The 9,908-nt window shown below is 37.8% G+C and overlaps 2 pseudogenes; both read right to left on the reverse strand.

Annotated features, from left to right (window-relative positions):
• Positions 1 to 2,259: 2,259 nt before the first annotated feature.
• Positions 2,260 to 2,853, reverse strand: LOC149188833 (protein DMR6-LIKE OXYGENASE 1 pseudogene; annotated as a pseudogene).
• Positions 2,854 to 4,988: 2,135 nt separating this feature from the next.
• LOC149188834 (protein DMR6-LIKE OXYGENASE 2 pseudogene) lies at positions 4,989 to 5,708 on the reverse strand (annotated as a pseudogene).
• Positions 5,709 to 9,908: the final 4,200 nt, after the last annotated feature.

The following is a 9,908-nucleotide window of genomic DNA, read 5'->3' on the forward strand; positions in this document are numbered from 1 at the left end:
TGGCCATCACTATATTATGAATATCTAACAATATTTATAGTTATCTAAAAATTTTGCAGTTTTAATGCTTCAAGTAATATTGCAGGGCCGAGGTCATGTGACCAAGACTCTAACAGATATTATTTCTGAGAGAAAAAGGTTGGGAAGAAGGTTTGTCAACACAGACTTCCTGGATAAAGTGTTGGAGTATCAAGCAGATCATGACGACGAGGAGTTTAGCGATCTTGTCATCGTCGATTTCCTCTTTGCACTTCTCTTGGCAGGATATGATACCACTTCCATCGCAATGACCATGGCTGTTTAGTATCTCACAGAGAATCCCAAAGCTCTTCAACAACTGAGGGTAATTTCCAATTTTTGTTTCAGTCTCATTAGTCCTGTCTATTATTATTGCAAATATCATAATAGTGTGGATATAATTCAATGATAGATGTGCAGATCTAAGTTAATATGGACTGATAAAAAAATTTGAAGCATAATTTTCTAAAAGATAATTAAGATAAAGTTTGCATATTTTTTGACAAATTTATATTAATTTTACCGTTACAATTCATATATAAAAATTCATTTTGTAAACAAGAAAATTGTATGGATTACACGTCTGGATCAAAATAACCTTTTTAAACTGTATATTGTGCAAAGAGAACACAAAGCTATCCTTCTCGCTAAAAAAACAGAAACAGGAAAAGATGTTAAACTGGGAGGGCTACAAATCCATGGAATTTACATGAAGTGTAATGATCTTTAGATCCTGACCATTTCAGATTTATTTGAGGTTCACTGGCATATTAAAAAATTCCTCCTAACCTTTGTGTGCGTTGAAACAAGTGATAAAAGAGACATTGCGCCTGTCAAACGTAGGACCCTTTTTGTTTCGAGAATGTGTACAAGACACAGAAATCAAAGGTAGAATAGTACAAAGTCAATTCAATTTTTTGAAGTTTGAAAAAAAAGTCGCTTTTTAAGTATGAAAAGGGGCTTTTTAATTTCTTCGAGGTTTCCACTGTTTTTTGAAGAGGAGGTTCAAGTATGCTTGGACCTTGGTTAACTGTGTGAAGCGGAGTCTAGGGCGATCAGATTCTACGAGATACCCTAGCCTTTTCGGCTTATCCTTCTCTTTTTTAAAATATTCAACAAGTGATCAATTCCTCATAAGGGTTTGTTTTGGTTTTCCCTTAATTCTCTATTTCTCTTTCTTACAAAAGAATTTATAAGAATCTGAGACATACTCATCAGGGTCTGTTTTTGTTTGTATCTCTTACGGTTTATTTCAGAAGGCTTGTGTAGAACCTTGCCTTAAAAATTCAATATGTTTTAACTATTTCGCTACAGAAATAACAACTGGGACTACAGTAAGTGGTTTCTTAAGCAACATTCAGGGGTTTATCCTGCTATAATATTTGCTTCTTGTGTTTGAGATTTATAAGGTCAGTTCATGGTATAATATTTGCTACTGTTGTCTGAAGATTTGAGGGCGAACTAATCTTTGCAATAACCATATAATTGTTTTTTTCATACGTAGCATATAGCACGAGCAGTTAGAGATCCAGCAGCATAACCACTAGAATCAACGCAAGCATAACTTCTGTTAGATTAATAGCAGTTTCACGAAATAGTTTTGGTTTCTGATGTCACATAGACACTTTTTTTTGGTTCAACTATTCTGTAATGGTCCCCTGCATAAGGGGGTTGGGTTTTTATGTCAGGTCTCTGTATCATAGGGTTTGTTCTGCGACTGCCATACTTGTCATTAATGTTGTGTAATGGGTTTCTACATGTTCTGTTTCGAATCGATACTTCTGTAACATTGGGCTGGTTCTGCTGTTTGAGCACTAAATGCGTTCACATAAGGCACATGTCAATGCTCTCGTACACACAATTGGCCAATTAGTTACCTAACGGTAGATAGGTCGGTGCTGTTTTGTGTTCTAATTTAGGCTAGACCAATGGTTTTTTGATAGTTGAGAGTAGGTTTAAATGTGCAAAGATTGGAATTGAAAATAAAATTATGTTCAATAGTTAAAACTATGTAATCATCTTTTATTCATCCAGAGGGCAACGGGGTTATTGGATGGTCCAGTGATAGTGATAATGTTGATAATGGCTCCCTTAAATCAAATTCAACAACAAATTTCATTCACCGTTGTTCTCTGCATATTCAATTTTGAAATGGTCCAACACTATTTTATTCTTTAATTCCTGGCTCCAGAAAATTCTCATGAATTCTCCAAACTTATATCCTTTGTACCAAGTTGGATGCTATTCATCAACCAGGGACGTTGCAGGGGCAATGAAGGCATCCTCCGAGGGACCATAAAACGTAGGAATTGATATATGTGCAGCAGATGCATTCGTTACTGCTCGATGGTCCACACTTCTGAATCTACCATTGCTCACAACCTGACAAATTATTAGCATTAATAATAACATTGTCAAATTCCCATTGCTCACAACCTAATAAATTATTAGCATTAGCATTAGCACTAACAATAACATTGTCAAATTTTCAGGAGGAAATAAAGTATTGGATCTGCTCTTGCTCTTGTTAAAGACCTGTAGTTGATCTCCCATATTAACAACGAAAGCGTTGGGTATGGGTTCTACAGCAACCCACTTTCCATTTCTGAGTACTTGCAGACCACTGACCTCGCCTTGCATTAAAATAGTGATGCCACGTGCATCTGAATGGTGTGGTGTGCCAAGAGTAATATCCGGTTTCAGGCATGGAGGATAGTACATTATATCCATGAGTTGGGTGTGTTTTCCGAAGATTCTATCCAAGTAACTGGAATCGAGCCCTAGAGCTTCAAAAACGACAGCCAACAACCTTAAAATCAGAGCTCTCACCTTCATAGCTTAGTTGCATGTGATCTCTCTGTATAAAAGCATATGCAAGATAAGTACTTGTTGTTGTTGCAATATCGTTCCTCCAAAGTTTTGACTTCTTTTAGTTACCCTCTATTGAATCTGGCATGCTCGGTCTTCCACGGGCATTTTGAAGAATTCTTTGGCAATTTCCATCATGCTTTTCATGGTTCCTTTTGATACGCCATGGTTCACTATCTGCACTCACTTAGATCAACCGGAAGATATGTGGCCATAAAAAAGAATAGTACATACCCTCATATATGAAACTTGAACGAGTCACTAGATCTTATTAACACATCAGACTGACATTAAAAATATAGATTAAATAATCCTACAACTCTGAAAGTAATAGCTTCAAAAACTTCAGGAATAGAAAACTGATAAGAAATATTCTAGAATATCCATGGCAAGATTAATTTGTAACATAGGGCCTTTTTGGTGTGCGTAGAGGAGAATCCAGAGATATTAAAAGAAAAGCACTGACAAGAGAAGGGCGATTAAAGTATGATGTACCTGGAAAAAGCCATCTTCCACGCATGCATGGCAGATTTCTTCAACTACCCTTGTTCTGTTGGGGCCATCCAGGTCTTGGAGATCCACCACCGGAATGCTCTCAGAGTAAGACACCTCAGACAGGTGGGGGCATTCACTGGGAGGCAGGATATATCTATATTGAACTTGAAGATGATTTATTCCATTGGACAACAGCTTTTCGACAGCATTCACATCCTGGGTCAGGACTTCTTCCATTGTAGACGGCATATTTCTTTCTCGAGTGCTGTAAAATTGGCAGTGGCACCTACCTATTGCTGTGAAAAACTAAGCTTCGACTCGCACACCAGAAATAGGATATCGGATGATGGGCAAAAGAAGAGTGAACATTTAAGTGCGTGCGTGTAGATCTCTGCAAATGAATTGAAAAGACATCCCCATGTTAAAGTTTTCAATATACACTATACAATTTTACTACTATTTTTTACTCTCTTTCTTTTAATTTTCATAATCGAAAGAGAGGATGAATTGCGTTTAATAAATAGCAAAAGAATTTAAAAGAAGAATTATAAATTCTGATTATGTCGTTCAAATTCACGGCAAGAGCCAATTGGCATCGTTTTCAATTTTCTGAATTTGCTACGCATGGTTGTAGCGGTGCACAAGTTAGCCCAAGTAGTGAATATTTCACAAGAGTTGCAGGCTTTGGAAGACGAGTCAGAGTGGAAAATGAGAATCCTTACAAGGTCTGGGCCATCCCCATAATGTACAAAGTTCAAATTTTAGGCTATATCAATGGTTTTGTTAGGGTTTTTGAGGGGTTTCGGTGGATTTTATTTTTGTTTATTTGCTTCTTTGGGTTTCTTCAAAGACCATGTAATAATCCTGTTGATGGTAGAGCTATATGCTGGTAACTGTCCCTGGGCTTGGTATTTGATGTTCTGTAAACTTGTCTGCTTTTTTATCTGGATCTTTGTTGCTCTCGATGAGCTCTCTGTTGATCTTTGTAATTGCAATCTGAATATGCACTATACGGTTTTGCTATCTCATTGTTATGGTTTCTTCCGTAAACATTTTTAAAAATGACACGTTTCACGAAATAGTTTTGGTTTCTGGTGTCACATAGACACTTTTTTTGGTTCAACTATTCTGTAATGGTCCCCTGCATAAGGGGGTTGGGTTTTTACGTCAGGTCTCTGTATCGTAGGGTTTGTTCTGTGACTGTCGTACTTGTCATTAATGTTGTGTAATGGGTTTCTGCATGTTCTGTTTCGAATCGATACTTTGGTAACATTGGGCTGGTTCTACTGTTTGAGCACTAAATGCCTTCACATAAGGCACATGTCAAAGCATGTCAATGCTCTTGTACACGCAATTGGCCAATTAGTTTCCTAGCGGTAGATAGGTCGGTGCTGTTTTGTGTTGTAATTTAGGCTAGACCAGTGGTTTTTTGATGGTTGAGAGTAGGTTTAAATGTGCAAAGATTGGAACTGAAAATAAAATGTGTTCAATAGTTAAAACTATGTAATCATCTTTTATTCATCCAAAGGGCAACGGGGTTATTGGATGGTTGAGTGATAGTGATAATGTTGATAATGGCTTCCTTAAATCAAATTCAACAACAAATTTCATTCACCGTTGTTCTCTGTATATTTGATTTTGAAATGGTCCAACACTGTCTTATTCTTTAATTCCTGGCTCCAGAAAATTCTCATGAATTCTCCAAACTTATATCCTTTGTACTGAGCTGGATGCTGTTCATCAACCAGGGACGCTGCAGGGGCAATGAAGGCATCATCCGAGGGGCCATAAAACGTAGGAATTGATATACATGCAGCAGATGCATTCGTTACTGCTCGATGTTCCACACTTCTGAATCTACCATTGCTCACAACCTGACAAATTATTAGCATTAATAATAACATTGTCAAATTCCCATTGTTCACAACCTGATAAATTATTAGCATTAGCATTAGCATTAACAATAACATTGTCAAATTTTCAGGAGGAAATAAAGTATTGGATCTGCTCTTGCTCTTGTTAAATACCTACAGTTGATCTCCCATATTAACAACGAAAGCGTTGGGTATGGGTTCTACAACAACTCACTTTCCATTTCAGAGTACTTGCAGACCACTGACCTCGCCTTGCATTAAAACAGTGATGCCACGCGCATCTGAATGGAATGGTGTGCCAAGAGTAATATCCGGTTTCAGACATGGAGGATAGTACATTATATCCATGAGTTGGGTGTGTTTTCCGAAGATTCTGTCCAAGTAACTAGAATCGAGCCCTAGAGCTTCAAAAATGGCAGCCAGCAGCGTTAAAATCAGAGCTCTCACCTTCATAGCATAGTTGCCTGCGATCTCTCTGTATAAAAGCATATGCAAGATAAGTACTTCTTGTTGTTGCAATATCGTTCCTCCAGAGTTTGGACTTCTTTTATTTACCCTCTATTGAATCTGGCATGCTCGGTCTTCCACGGGCATTTCGAAGAATTCTTTGGCAATTTCCATCATGCTTTTCATGGTTCCTTCTAGTACGCCATGTTTCACTATCTGCACTCACTTAGATCAACCAGAAGATATGTGGCCATAAAAAAGAATAGTACATATCCTCAGATATGAAACTTGAACCAGTCACTAGATCTTATTAACACATCAGACTGACATTAAAAATATAGATTAAATAATCCTACAACTCTGAAAGTAATAGCCTCAAAAACGTCAAGAATAGAAAACTGATAAGAAATATTCTAGAATATCCATGGAAAGCTTAATTTGTAACATAGGGCCTTTTTTGTGTGCGCAGAGGATAATCCAGAGATATTAAAAGAAAAGAACTGGCAAGAGAAGGGGGATCGAAGTATGATGTAACTGGAAAAATCCATCTTCCTCGCACGCATGGCGGATTTCTTCAACTACCCTTGTTCTGTTGGGGCCATCCAGGTCCTAGAGATCCACCACCAGAGTGCTCTCAGAGTAAGACAACTCAGACAGGTGGGGGCGTTCACTGGGAGGCAGGATATATTTATCTTGAACTTGAAGATGATTTATTCCATTGGACAACAGCTTTTCGATAGCATTCACATCCTGGGTCAGGACTTCTTCCATTGTAGATGGCATATTTCTTTCTCGTGTGCTGTAAAATTGGCAGTGGCACCTACCTATTGCTGTGAAAAACTAAACTTCAATTCGCACACCAGAAATAGGATATCAGATGATGGGCAAAAGAAGAGTGAACATTTAAGTGCGTGCGTGTAGATCTCTGCAAATGAATTGAAAAGACATCCCCATGTTAAAGTTTTCAATATACACTATACAGTTTTACTACTATTTTTTACTCTCTTTCTTTTAATTTTCAGAATTGAAAGAGAGGATGAATTACATTTAATGAATAGAAAAATAATTTAAAAGAAGAATTATAAATTCTGGTTATGTTGTTCAAATTCACAGCAAGAGCACTTTGGCATCATTTTCGATTTTCTGAATGTGCTATGCATGGCTATCGCGGTGCACAAGTTAGCCCAAGCAGTGAAGATTTCACAAGAGTTGTAGGCTTTGGAAGACAAGTCAGAGTGGAAAATGAGAATCCTTACAAGGTCTGGGCCATCCCCATAATGTACAAAGTTCAGAATTTTAGGCTATATCAGTGGTTTTGTTAGGGTTTTTGAGGGGTTTCGGTGGATTTTATTTTTGTTTATTTGCTTCTTTGGATTTCTTCAAAGACCATGTAATAATCCTGTTGATGGTAGAGCTATATGCTGGTAACTGTCCCTGGGCTTGGTATTTGATGTTCTGTAAACTAGTCTGCTTTTTGATCTGGATCTCTGTTGCTCTCGATGAGCTCTCTGTTGATCTCTTTAATTGCAATCTGAATATGCACTATACGGTTTTACTATCTCATCGTTATGGTTTCTTCCGTAAGTGTTTTTAAAAATGACACGTTTCACGAAATGGTTTTGGTTTCTGATGTCACATAGACACTTTTTTTTGGTTCAACTATTCTGTAATGGTCCCCTGCATAAGGGGGTTGGGTTTTTATGTCAGGTCTGTGTATCATAGTGTTTGTTCTGCCACTGCCATACTTGTCATTAATGTTGTGTAATGGGTTTCTGCATGTTCTATTTCGAATCGATACTTCTGTAACATTGGGCTGGTTCTGCTATTTGAGCACTAAATACGTTCACATAAGGCACATGTCAAAGCATGTCAATGCTCTCGTACACACAATTGGCCAATTAGTTGCCTAACGGTAGATAGGTTGGTGCTGTTTTGTGTTGTAATTTAGGCTAGACCAGTGGTTTTTTTATGGTTGAGAGTAGGTTTAAATGTGCAAAGATTGGAATTGAAAATAAAATTATGTTCAATAGTTAAAACTATGTAATCATCTTTTATTCATCTAGAGGGCAACGATTTTATTGGATGGTCCAGTGATAGTGATAATGTTGATAATGGCTCCCTTAAATCAAATTCAACAACAAATTTCATTCACCGTTGTTCTCTGCATATTCGATTTTGAAATGGTCCAACATTGTCTTATTCTTTAATTCCTGGCTCCAGAAAATTCTCATGAATTCTCCAAACTTATATCCTTTGTACCGAGCCGAATGTTGTTCATCAACCAAGGACGCTGTAGGGGCAATGAAGGCGATGCATGGTCGATTTCTTCAACTACCCTTGTTCTGTTAGGTCCATCCAGGTCCTGGAGATCCACCACCGGAATGCTCTCAGAGTAAGACACCTCAGACAGGTGGGGGCGTTCACTGGGAGGCAGGATATATTTATCTTGAACTTGAAGATGATTTATTCCATTGGACAGTAGCTTTTCGACAACATTCACATCCTGGGTCAGGACATCTTCCATTGTAGACGACATATTTCTTTCTCGAGTGCTGTAAAATTGACAGTGGCACCTACCTATTGCAGTGCAAAACTAAGCTTCGATTCACACACCAGAAATAGGATATCGGATGATGGGCAAAAGAAGAGTGAACATTTAAGTGCGTGCGTGCAGATCTCTACAAATGAATTGAAAAGACATCCCCATGTTAAAGTTTTCAATATACACTATACAGTTTTACTACTATTTTTTACTCTTTCTTTTAATTTTCAGAATCGAAAGAGAGGATGAATTACGTTTAATAAATAGCAAAAGAATTTAAAAGAAGAATTATAAATTCTGGTTATGTTGTTCAAATTCACGGCAAGAGCCAATTGGCATCATTTTCGATTTTCTGAATGTGCTATGCATGGCTGTAGCGGTGCACAAGTTAGCCCAAGCAGTGAAGCTTTCACAAGAGTTGTAGGCTTTGGAAGACAAGTCAGAGTGGAAAATGAGAATCCTTACAAGGTCTGGGCCATCCCCATAATGTACAAAGTTCGGAATTTTAGGCTATATCAGTGGTTTTGTTAGGGTTTTTGAGGGGTTTTGGTGGATTTTATTTTTGTTTATTTTCTTCTTTGGATTTCTTCAAAGACCATGTAATAATCCTGTTGATGGTAGAGCTATATGCTGGTAACTGTCCCTGGGCTTGGTATTTGATGTTCTGTAAACTACTCTGCTTTTTGGGCTTGGTATTCGATGTTCTGTAAACTAGTCTGCTTTTTGATCTGGACCTCTGTTGCTCTCGATTAGCTCTCTGTTTATCTCTTTAATTGCAATCTGAATATGCACTATACGGTTTTACTATCTCATCGTTATGGTTTCTTCCATAAGTGTTTTTAAAAATGACACGTTTCATGAAATAGTTTTGGTTTCTGATGTCACATAAACACTTTTTTTTGGTTCAACTATTCTGTAATGGTCCCCTGCATAAGGGGGTTGGGTTTTTATGTCAGGTCTCTGTATCATCGGGTTTGTTCTGCGACTGCCATACTTGTCATTAATGTTGTTTAATGGGTTTCTGCATGTTCTGTTTTGAATCGATACTTCTGTAACGTTGGGTTGGTTCTACTGTTTGAGCACTAAATGTGTTCACTTGGCCAATTAGTTTCCTAACGGTAGATAAGTCGGTGCTGTTTTGTGCTGTAATTTAGGCTAGACTAGTGGTTTTTTTATGGTTGAGAGTAGGTTTAAATGTGCAAAGATTGGAATTTTAGGCTATCTAAGCGGTTTTGTGATTAGACCCATCTCCAGTATCTCATGGCAACTCAAGCTCAAGCCTCAGCAAGCAACCATCAAGAGCATTCTGAGTCTTTCTCCACCCCCAGTTAAAATGCCACTCAGTTCCTGTTGCGTTAGCTCTTTTAAGTCATTCTCTTTCCTCTCCATTTTCAATTACAAGCCCACCTTGAATCGCATAAAACATTCATACTCTGTCAGTGAATGTACACCCGATTCAATAACCCACAACTTCAACACCTTTTAGATCACCTTCAAAAACCTGGGTATTTCTCAGTTGATATATGCACAGCACAAAAACAACATTCTCAAGGATGTGGGTAAGCAAACTCTGTCAATGGCATCCATGCTCTTGTTCACCTCTCTGATTCAGCAAGTCCAATTGACACCATCTTTAGCAATTACCCAAATCCTGAACTCAGACT

Source organism: Pinus tabuliformis, chromosome 3_1, assembly GCF_031772625.1.
Source record: "Pinus tabuliformis cultivar Carrire ecotype Pingquan chromosome 3_1, CPIR1, whole genome shotgun sequence".
Classification (NCBI taxonomy): Eukaryota; Viridiplantae; Streptophyta; class Pinopsida; order Pinales; family Pinaceae; genus Pinus; species Pinus tabuliformis.